The 9,759-nt window shown below is 40.4% G+C and overlaps 1 pseudogene; it reads left to right on the forward strand.

Annotated features, from left to right (window-relative positions):
- The first annotated feature begins 4,548 nt into the window (after window positions 1-4,548).
- On the forward strand, window positions 4,549-5,527 carry LOC103252482 (annotated as a pseudogene).
- Window positions 5,528-9,759: the final 4,232 nt, after the last annotated feature.

A 9,759-nucleotide genomic window follows, 5' to 3' on the forward strand; every position in this document is an offset into this window, starting at 1 on the left:
AACTGAGTATCACAAGTTTTCACTCATAAATGGACCTTGAACAACTATCGTAATACTATAAGAAAAGGATTTACAATAGCAGGAAATTGCCAGGAGGGATGCGGGGAAGCAGGATTGGCAGTAGTGGGAGTCTACCTGGGGGAGGGGAGCACAACTCATCAACAAGGGTACCTGCATGATGAACATACATAACCCTGAATTGTACTCCACATTTTCAAAATAAAAAAATTACAAGTTAAAAACAAAAAAGATGTGGGGTACAATTCAGGGTTAGGTACATATGCGGTCATTTCTTTTAAAAAAAATTATTGAAGTATAAATGGCATACGAAAAAGTGTACAGACTTACAACCAAATTTTACCAGACTTTCAAAGAAGAACCTGCACCAATCCTACTGAAACTATTCCAGAAGATTAAGAAGGAGGGAATTCTCCTTAACTCATTCTACAGAGCCAGTATCATCTTAATACCAAAGCCAGATAAAGATATCAAAAAAGACAACTACACACCAATACCCCAATGAACATAGAAAAATCCTCAATAAAGTATTAACAAACCAAATTCAACAGCCCATTAAAAAAATAATCCACCATGATCAAGTAGGTTTTATCTCAGAGATACAAGGGTAGGTCAACATGCACAAGAGAATAAATGTGATACATCGCATAAATAAAATTAAAAACAAAAATCACATGACCATTTCAATAGGTGGAGAAAAACTATCTGATAAAATTCAGGATACCTTCATGATAAAAACCCTTAACAAAATGGGCATAGAAAGAACAGTTCTCAAAATAATAGCTGCCATGTATGACAAACCTACAGCCAATGTCATCCTGAATGGAGAAAAGTTGAATATATTACCCCTCAGAACTGGACAAATGCAAATGCCCACTTTCCCCACTCCTATTCAACATAGTACTGGAAGTCTCAACCAGAGCAAACAGGCAAGAGAAAGAAATAAAAGATATCTAAATTGAGAAAGAAGAACTCAAACATCTGCCAAAAAGCTAAAATACCTAAGAATATTTTTAACCAAGGAGGTGAAAGATCTCTGTAAGGAGAACTACAAAGCACTGATGAAAGAAATTGTAGAGGACACAAACAAATGGAAAAATATCTCATGCTCATAGATTGGAAGAATCAGCACTATTAAAATGACCATATTATCCAATGTAATCTACAGATTCAACAGAATTCCTGTAAAACTAACAAAGTCGTGGGTTTTTTTTTTTCAGAATTAGGAACAAAAAAATCCTAAAATTCATATGGAACCAAAAAAGAGCCAGAATAGACAAAGCAACCTTAAGTAAAAAGAACAAAACTGGAGGCATCACATTATCTGACTTCAAATTGCACTTTAAGGCTATAATAACCAAAATAGCATGGTATAGGTAAAAGAGCAGACATGAACCAATGAAGCACAATAGAGAATCCAGAAATAAACCCAAATACCTACAACAAACGGATGTTTGACAAAGCAGACAAAAACATACACTGGAAAAAGGACACCCTATTTAACAAATGGTTCTGGGAATCAACCTAAATGCCCAATAACTAATCAGTGAATAATGAAATTGTTATATATATTATATGTATTATATATGATTATATTATATGCATATAATTCCACAATAAAAAAGAATGAAATAATGTCTTTTGCAGCAACTTGGATAGAATTGGAGAACATCATCCGACGTGAACTTATGTAGGAATAGAAAGCCAAACACTGCATGTTCTCACTTATAAGTGGGAAGTAAAATAAGGATCTGCATAGGCATATAGAATGGTAATATGGACACTGGAGACTCAAAAGGGGGAAGATGGGAAGAGGTGGAGAGACGAAATATCACCTGTTGGGTACATTGTGCACAGCTAGAGATGGTGGGTATGCTCAAAGCCTAGTTCTTTGCCACTATACAATGCAGTTATGTAACCAAAAACTAGTTGTACTTTCTAAAGCTACTGAAATTTTTTTAAAAATCTTTTTTTGAGTCGGCATCTCACTCTGTCACCTAGGCTGAAGTGCAGTGGCATGGATTATAGCTCACTGCAGCCTTGACCTTTTGGGTTCAGGTGATCCTTCTGCCTCAGCCTCCCATGTCGAGCTGGGACTATTGATGCACACTACTATGCCCAGCTAATTTTTTTTTTAAGTTGGAGTCTCAGTCTGTCGCCCAGACTGGAATGCAGTGACCACTCCCAGCCACTGCAGCCTCGATGTGCTGGGCTCCGGCGATCTTTCCGTCTCAGCCTTCCAAGGAGCTGGAACTACAGGCATGCGCTACCACACCCGGCTAATTTTTTGATTTTATTGTAGAGATGAGGTCTCGCCAAGTTGCCCAGGTGGGTCTCGAACCTTCAGGCTCAGGCAATCCACTCACCTCAGCCTCCCAAAGCACCGGATTTGCCCAGCTAATTTTTAAAAATATTTTGTAAAGATGATGTCTCACTATGTTGCCTATGTTGGTCTCAAACTCCTGGACTGAAGTGATCCTCTCACCTTAGCCTCCCAAATTTCTGGGATTATAGACATGAGCCACTGTGCTCAGCAAAACGTAAATAAATACAATTAATTTGTCCTATATAATTCCTGTCATCTTTTGTGAAAATGATAACCTTTTCATGCCCCAATTCAGACACACATAATTTCTTTTTTTACTATTTCTATTTTTTTAAAAAAAATTTATTATAAAGATGTGGGGGTACAATTCAGGGTTAGGTATACAAACATTGATCCTGCAGGTACCCCTGTTGATGAGTATGCCCCTCCCTCCTCTAGCAGTTTCCCTCAACTGCCAATCCCACCTCCTTCCCCACACACAGCTTCCCATTACTGCCAATCGCTTACTTTTAACATTATAATTGTTCAAGGTCATCTTGTGAATGAGAACATATGGAACTCTGTTCTTTGTTTCTGTGATAACTCACTGAGTATGATCAATTCCAAATCCATTCAGGTTGCTGCAAAATCCATATATTTGTCCTTCTTTATGGTTGCATAGTATTCCATTGTGTATATGTACCACATTTTTTATCCAGTCCAGCTTCGATGGGCAACATGGTTGGTTCCATGTTTTTGCTATTGCGAATAGAGCTGCAACAAACATACATGTGCAGGTATCTTCTTTGTAAAATAATATATTCCGAGTATATTCCCAATAGGGGAATTGCTGGGTCATATAAAAGGTCAATTTCTAGTTCTTTCAGAAATCGCCACACTGTTTTCCAGAGAGGTTGTACAAGTTTGCATTCCTACCAGCAGTGTAGAAGCGTTCCTTTTTCTCCGCATCCTCACCAGCATCTGTTGTTGTTTGTTTTATTAATGATGGCCATTCTTTTCTTTTCTTTTTTTTTTTTTTGAGTTGGAGTCTCACTCTGTCACCCAGACTGGAGTGCAGTGGCTGCTCCTGGCCACCGCAGCCTCGACCTGCTGGGCTCCGGTGATTCTTCTGCCTCAGCCTTCCAAGTAGCCGGAATTACAGGCATGTGCTACCATGCCCGACTGATTTTTTGATTTATTGTAGAGATGAAGTCTCGCTGCCCAGGTGGGTCTCAAACCCGCAGGCTCAGGCAATCCACTCACCTCAACCTCCCAAAGGCACAGGATTACAGGCTGAGCCACCGAGCCCAGCAATGATGGCCATTCTTACAGGGGTTAGGTGGTATCTCAGTGTGATTTTGATCTGCATTTTTCTGATGATGAGTGAGGCTGAGCATTTTTTCATGAGACACACATAATTTAATGTCTACTTCTCTTTCATCAAAGACCCATTATACTTTTATTGTCAAAATGCAAATTTATATACATATAGATAAAAGTATATATATATATATTTTTTTTTGTTTGATCTTTTCTTTTTCTTCCAACAAAATTAAAAAAAAAAAAAAAGTTAAACTCAAAACACCATGTAATAAGAAACAAATTAATGGCACAGATATTGTACCAGAAAGACTTCTGGGGTGGTTACATTTGTCAGGTCTAAAGTATTCCAGGTAGACTTTATAGAGGTAGTGGCATTTATGTATCCCATACTTATCTAGAGTTGTAGAACATACTCTCACATGTGATAACTTGTGGAATTTTTAGTTTATCTCTGGGTAGAAGTTTTAACATTTTACATCCTCAGATGGGAAGTGATTAGCACAACGTCACACAGTTAATAAACGACTAAGTCTGCATGGAATCTGGGTTTCCTGTCTCCCAGCTCCGTACCTTTGCACTTAGAAACATCCAAGAATAGGACAGGCAGGGTTTGAATAGAGGAGAAAAGAGAAAAGAATATGTCAGGCTGAGGAGCCTGCATAACCTGATCAAAGGCTAGCAAGCCAGAGAATCAGGGAGGGCATGTCTGAAGTGCTGGTTGTAGTCAAAAGTCTATATGGACGAACAATTAAAAGTTCACCTGGAGTTCCCGGATTTTGCTCTCCAGCCTCTGTTTCTCAGTCTCCAGACTGATCACCTCTCCAGGTAGGAGGCCAGGCGGTCGTTCAGCTCTTGCATGGTCTCCTCCTTGCTCTGGCTGCCCCCAGACTCCTGGTCATCCCATGGCCAGGCCCCCAGAACCCCAGCCGCCCTGGAAACTGGTGAAACAGGACACAGGACATTACTTCAAGATCATTGATGACCTGAGGGCTCAGATCTTTGCAACTTCTGTGGACAATGTCCACATTGTTCTGCAGACTGACAATGCCCATCTTGCTGTTGATGACTTTAGAGTCAAGTATGAGACAGAGCTGACCATGTGCCAGTCCATGGAGAGTAACATTCATGGACTCCGCAAGGTCATTGATAACACCAGTGTCACCCGGCTGCAGCTGGAGATAGAGATCAAGGCTCTCAAGGAGGAACTGCTCTTCATGAAGAAAAACCATGAGGAGGAAGCAAAAGGCCTATAAGCACAGATTGCCAGCTCTGGGTTGACCGTTGAGGTAGATGCTCCCAAATCTCAGGACCTCAGCAAAATCATAGCGGACATCCGGGCTCAGTGTGATGAGCTGGCTCAGAAGAACTGAGAGGAGCTGGACAAGTACTGGTCCCAGCAGATTGAAGAGAGCACCACAGTGGTCAACACGCAGTCCACCAAGTTTGCTGCTGCCAAGATGACTCTCACGTAGCTGAAATGTACAATGCACTCCTTGGAGACTGACCTGGACTCCATGAGAAACTTGAAGGCCAGCTTGACAGAGGTGGAGAGAGCAGCCTGAGAGAGGTGGAGGCCTGCTACACCATGCAGATGGAGCAGCTCAATGGCACCCTGCTGCACCTGAAGTCTGAACTGGCACAGACATGGACAGAGGGCCAACTCCAGGCCCAGGAATACAAGTCCCTGCTGAACATCAAGGTCAAGCTAGAGGCTAAGATCACCACCTATTGCCGCCTGCTAGAAGATGGAGAGGACTTCAGTCTCAGTTATGCCTGGACAGCAACATCTCCATCCAGATCATCCAGAAGACCACCACCTGCAGGATAGTAGATGGCAAATTGTTGTCTAAGACCAATGACACCAAAGTTATGAGGCATTGAGGTGGTGGGAGCAGGGTGCCCTCCAGGGAAGTAGGAAGTCAACAAAATTTCAGAGGTTAAAAAAAAAAGTTCACCTGGAAGAAAGGGTGAATTGGTTTTTCAAGGCCTGAGGCCTGCCATAGGAGCTTACTATGCTGACATCCTAGCTTCCAGAGTGTCTGAAGTTTCTGGCTCTGTGATCAATCCAGCAGCCTGCATTTCCCAGCATGTTCATCAGAAGGCACTGCCGTGTTATTTTGAAATGCTGGCAGTTGAGGATGTAGGAGATATGAGGCTGTGCAGAGCCTGCCTCAGCCTTCAAGTGGACTCTTCATTTTGTACTAAAAGAGTTTCCTTCCCACCTTGGTCTAATGAAAAGTCAGTCCACTTTTCATCCAAGAAGCTCCAGGTTTGCTGAGCTACTCTTCTCTCTCAAGCCTGTTCTGGTCTTAGTTTTTTTTTTTCTTTTCTGTATTTTTTTTTGAGTCAGAGTCACTGTCACCCAGGCTCTAGTGCAGGTGGCAAGATCACGACGATCACAGCTCACAACAGCCTCGACCTCCTGGGCTCAAGTGATGCCTTCGACTTAAGCATCCTGAGTCACTGCGACTACGGGTATGTGCCACCACACCCAGCTCATTTTTTATTTATTTTTTATTTTTTGTAGAGACAAGGTTTCACTGTGCTGCCCAGGCTGGTCTCAGACTCCTGGGCTCAAGCAGTCTGCTCGCCTCAGCCTCCCAAAGTGCTGGCATTACAAGCATGAGCCACCATGCCCAGCCTCTGATTCTTGACTCCTATTTTTCTCTTTTTATTTTGTCTCTAGGAATATATAATCCTACTCATGATAATTCTACTATCTTTGTACACCTATTACCTCCTCTCTTCTTACTTATATCTGTCTCCTCTCTGGAAATGGTTGGGCTAGGGGTTCCCATTCACGGATTCTACTTTTGCCTTTATGCAAAAGATACAAAATTTATTCATTACAAGATTGTCTCCTGAATGCTTACCTGAGGTCAAGCAAAATAAATAAAAACTGGTTACTTCCTTCACAAAGAGCTTGAGGTATAGTGGAGAGTGTGTTAAGACATGTACAAGCCCCATGCAATAGCAGGAAAACTGGGAGAGAGATAGAAATAAAGCACCGCAGAGGCCCAATGGGTTTATTAACATTGACTGAGAGGGGACCAAAATTGGAAACATACATTTGACAGAAGAGTAGAATTTGAAAAAGAGTCAAAGAGGAGGGTGAAAAGTCAAGAAACAAGGAGAACAGGAACATAGGGTACTAATTTGGGAGTGGGGGCCAACAGAGAGAGTTGGGGGAAGAAGAGTTTGTGGCAAAATTAAGTAACAGTGTCAACTCTGGAACCAGACTGCCTAAGTTCAATTCTAGCTCTGTCACCTGTCAGCTATGAAACTTTGAGCAATTTTCTTAGCCTTTCTTTGCCTCAGTTTCTTCACTTGTAAAGTGGGAAAAACTTCGCAATATCTGATCTTCAATTCCAAAAATCTGGAAAGCTCTGAAATCCCAAAATGAACTCGGTGTCTATATATGAAGTGGCATGAGCCTCTTCAGAGTCTATATCTAATTTAATGTGTGGCTTTAAACAAGTTGCAGCAATATTAATGTGTTTGATATGGCCCTAGATCTTACTGAGGGTGTTTCATGAAATTTGGCATTTTCACCTTCCAGAAATCTGAAAAAAATTGAATTCTTAAATATATCTGGATTGAGAATTTTTCTTTAAGGGATTGTAGACCTATATTATCTATTCTATAGTTTTTTTTACATAAGATAATTGAATGAGTTAATTTGTGTAAAGGACTTGTAAATGTGTTTGGTTCATAGTAAAATATCAAAACGTGGTCATTCTTGTTATTATCACTTTGGCAAGATTATAAAAAGACTTGATTGTCTATTTAGGGGATTTAGATTTTATATCTAGAATTTTATATCTAGGGAGCTATTGAAGGTTTTTTTTTTTTTTTGCAAAGGAAGTAATATGATCCCATTTTTATAAAATGTAATCCTGATAGTAGTGTGAATGATGCTTAATAGAGGTGGGATTGGGATTGAGGCTCAGAAGTGAGACAGGGAGAATCATCAAATGTATTTTGTAACAATAATAGTGATTTAAATGAGAGATATTGGAGGTCTCAATTAGGACAATGACAATAGGGATAAAGAAAAAGGGATGATTTCAAGACAGATCTCATGTAGAATAAATTTGGTGTTATAGAGTTTGAGCAAGAGGGAACAGTAGAAAACTAATGATATTTTCAACTTCCAGGACACTGCTACAAGTGAGTTTTATCTCATTTTCTTCATTCATTGTATAGTAGGGAAAATGAAGCCTAGATAAAAGACTTGCTCAGGGCTAGCTAGGTCTAAAATCTAGGTTTTCTGCTCCTTTTCCTATCTGTATTTTTATCTGTTTACTATAGGAAAGCACTTAGTATGTTGGAAAAGTCCTGGCTGAATATGATAGTACCTGTGTTGGGTCTGTGGAGATGGTAATGGCAACTCCTAGCTTCCTCATTACATGTTCTTCTGCTTACTTGATGTCTCTTCTGCCCCTCCAGATCTGTCTGTTCATGAATCTTACTAAACAAGTGTCAAAGTTCATTTAGTGGTTCCTAATTATAGATGGGGGGGAAGCTGCCTCACTCTGGTACACATTGGTACTCCCTCACTTTCTCAAGAAATGTTTGCCCGTATGTCCTTTCTCTTTTCTCATAGCCTAATAGAATTTCCCATTTTTTCTTCAGGGTGAAAGCAAAGCAAAGGACCCCTGACTGAAGTATTCTAAGGTTGCTTTTTTTCCTGCTAAAGGAGAAGTCAAGAACAGAAGGCATTTAAGATCTCAACAAACAGATTAGGAAAGGATTTGGGGTGTGGAAGAGTAGAGAGGATAATTCCTAGGCTCTGACATTTTATTTTATGGAAGACTAAAAATACCCTATTATTGCCAGTTACAAAGGCAATGATCAGCTATTAAAGGTTTTTGAAGAAAGAAATCATGTGATCTTATCTGTTTTATACATGTAACCCTGATGACTTGGGGTGGGGAGAAAAAAGGAAGCTTTCTACTCCTGCTGGGGGACCTTGAACAAATCACTTTATAATAATGGTAATAAAATAATTTGGGAGCACACACCACAGATATTTATTGGTTTTTATTTTTGTAGCATTCTTGTGATGTAAGGAGGGACAAATGTTGATTTTTTTTACCTCTTCAACTTTTGAGGAAACAGAAACCCAGAGTGATTGTCCAGCTAGGGAGTCCAACAGAAAATCAGAGGACAGAGTTGAATTTAGGCCTCTAATCTCTTAAATTCTGGTCAACTTAGTGTTTTGAATGCCTTTGGATGTAAAAATGGCTCTGTGGTTCATCTTAATTTCATCCTAGGGACTCAAGAAATCAACAACTTGAGATAGAAGTGCCTCTAGATTTGTGAGGGGAAGTTTTCGGACTGATGTTGCCGTCCATTCGCTGAGGAGAAATGGGCAATCGCACTAGTCTTGTAGATGTGAGATAATACATTGAAAATTGATTTGACTTCAATCCTTTATGTGGATTGAATTTCAGAATTACTTGGTTGCAAGGGGCATCCCTGGGTCCAGTACACCTGGTATGAACCTTTTTCTTTCTTGATCAAATTGACCTAAAGTGCCATGCTCCCTGGAGTACTAGATGTATATATGTTGGAGTTGGGCCTCTCTTTTCACTTATTCACTCACCAAATATCGATTGAGTGCTTGCCATACAACACTGTTCTAGGGACTGGGGATATTAAAACAACACAGACAAAATTATCTGCCCTCACAGAATGCATTGCTTGGTTCCCAGTGAGAATGGGGTTTCTTGGTGGCTGGTACAAGTGAAGAGGCAGGTTTTGTGGTATCAATAGACTCAGGCTAAGGGATTTCAGATCTATCTGACTAAATGAATGCAGAATCTGCCCACAAATGTGAATTCCTATGAAAAAAACAGCCCAAAAAGGCTATAGAAAAAAAGACTCCATTTTTTTGGTGTCAGTGACCCATAGACACATTCTATGTTATAGTTTAGCCCTGGAACTACTCTGTAACTCAGTGAAAGGAGATACCAAATCAGAGTGGCTGTTCAGCAGCGCTACACTGTAGGAGGTTTGTTCCATTTGTTCCATAGCGTCCCTGGATGTGAACACCTAGCCAATCTCCCCACACTACCAGAATATCTCTTTTGGGAACTCCTGCATATGAG

Source organism: Carlito syrichta, unplaced genomic scaffold (genome assembly GCF_000164805.1).
Source record: "Carlito syrichta isolate Samal-C Ts95f unplaced genomic scaffold, Tarsius_syrichta-2.0.1 Scaffold163442, whole genome shotgun sequence".
NCBI lineage: Eukaryota > Metazoa > Chordata > Mammalia > Primates > Tarsiidae > Carlito > Carlito syrichta.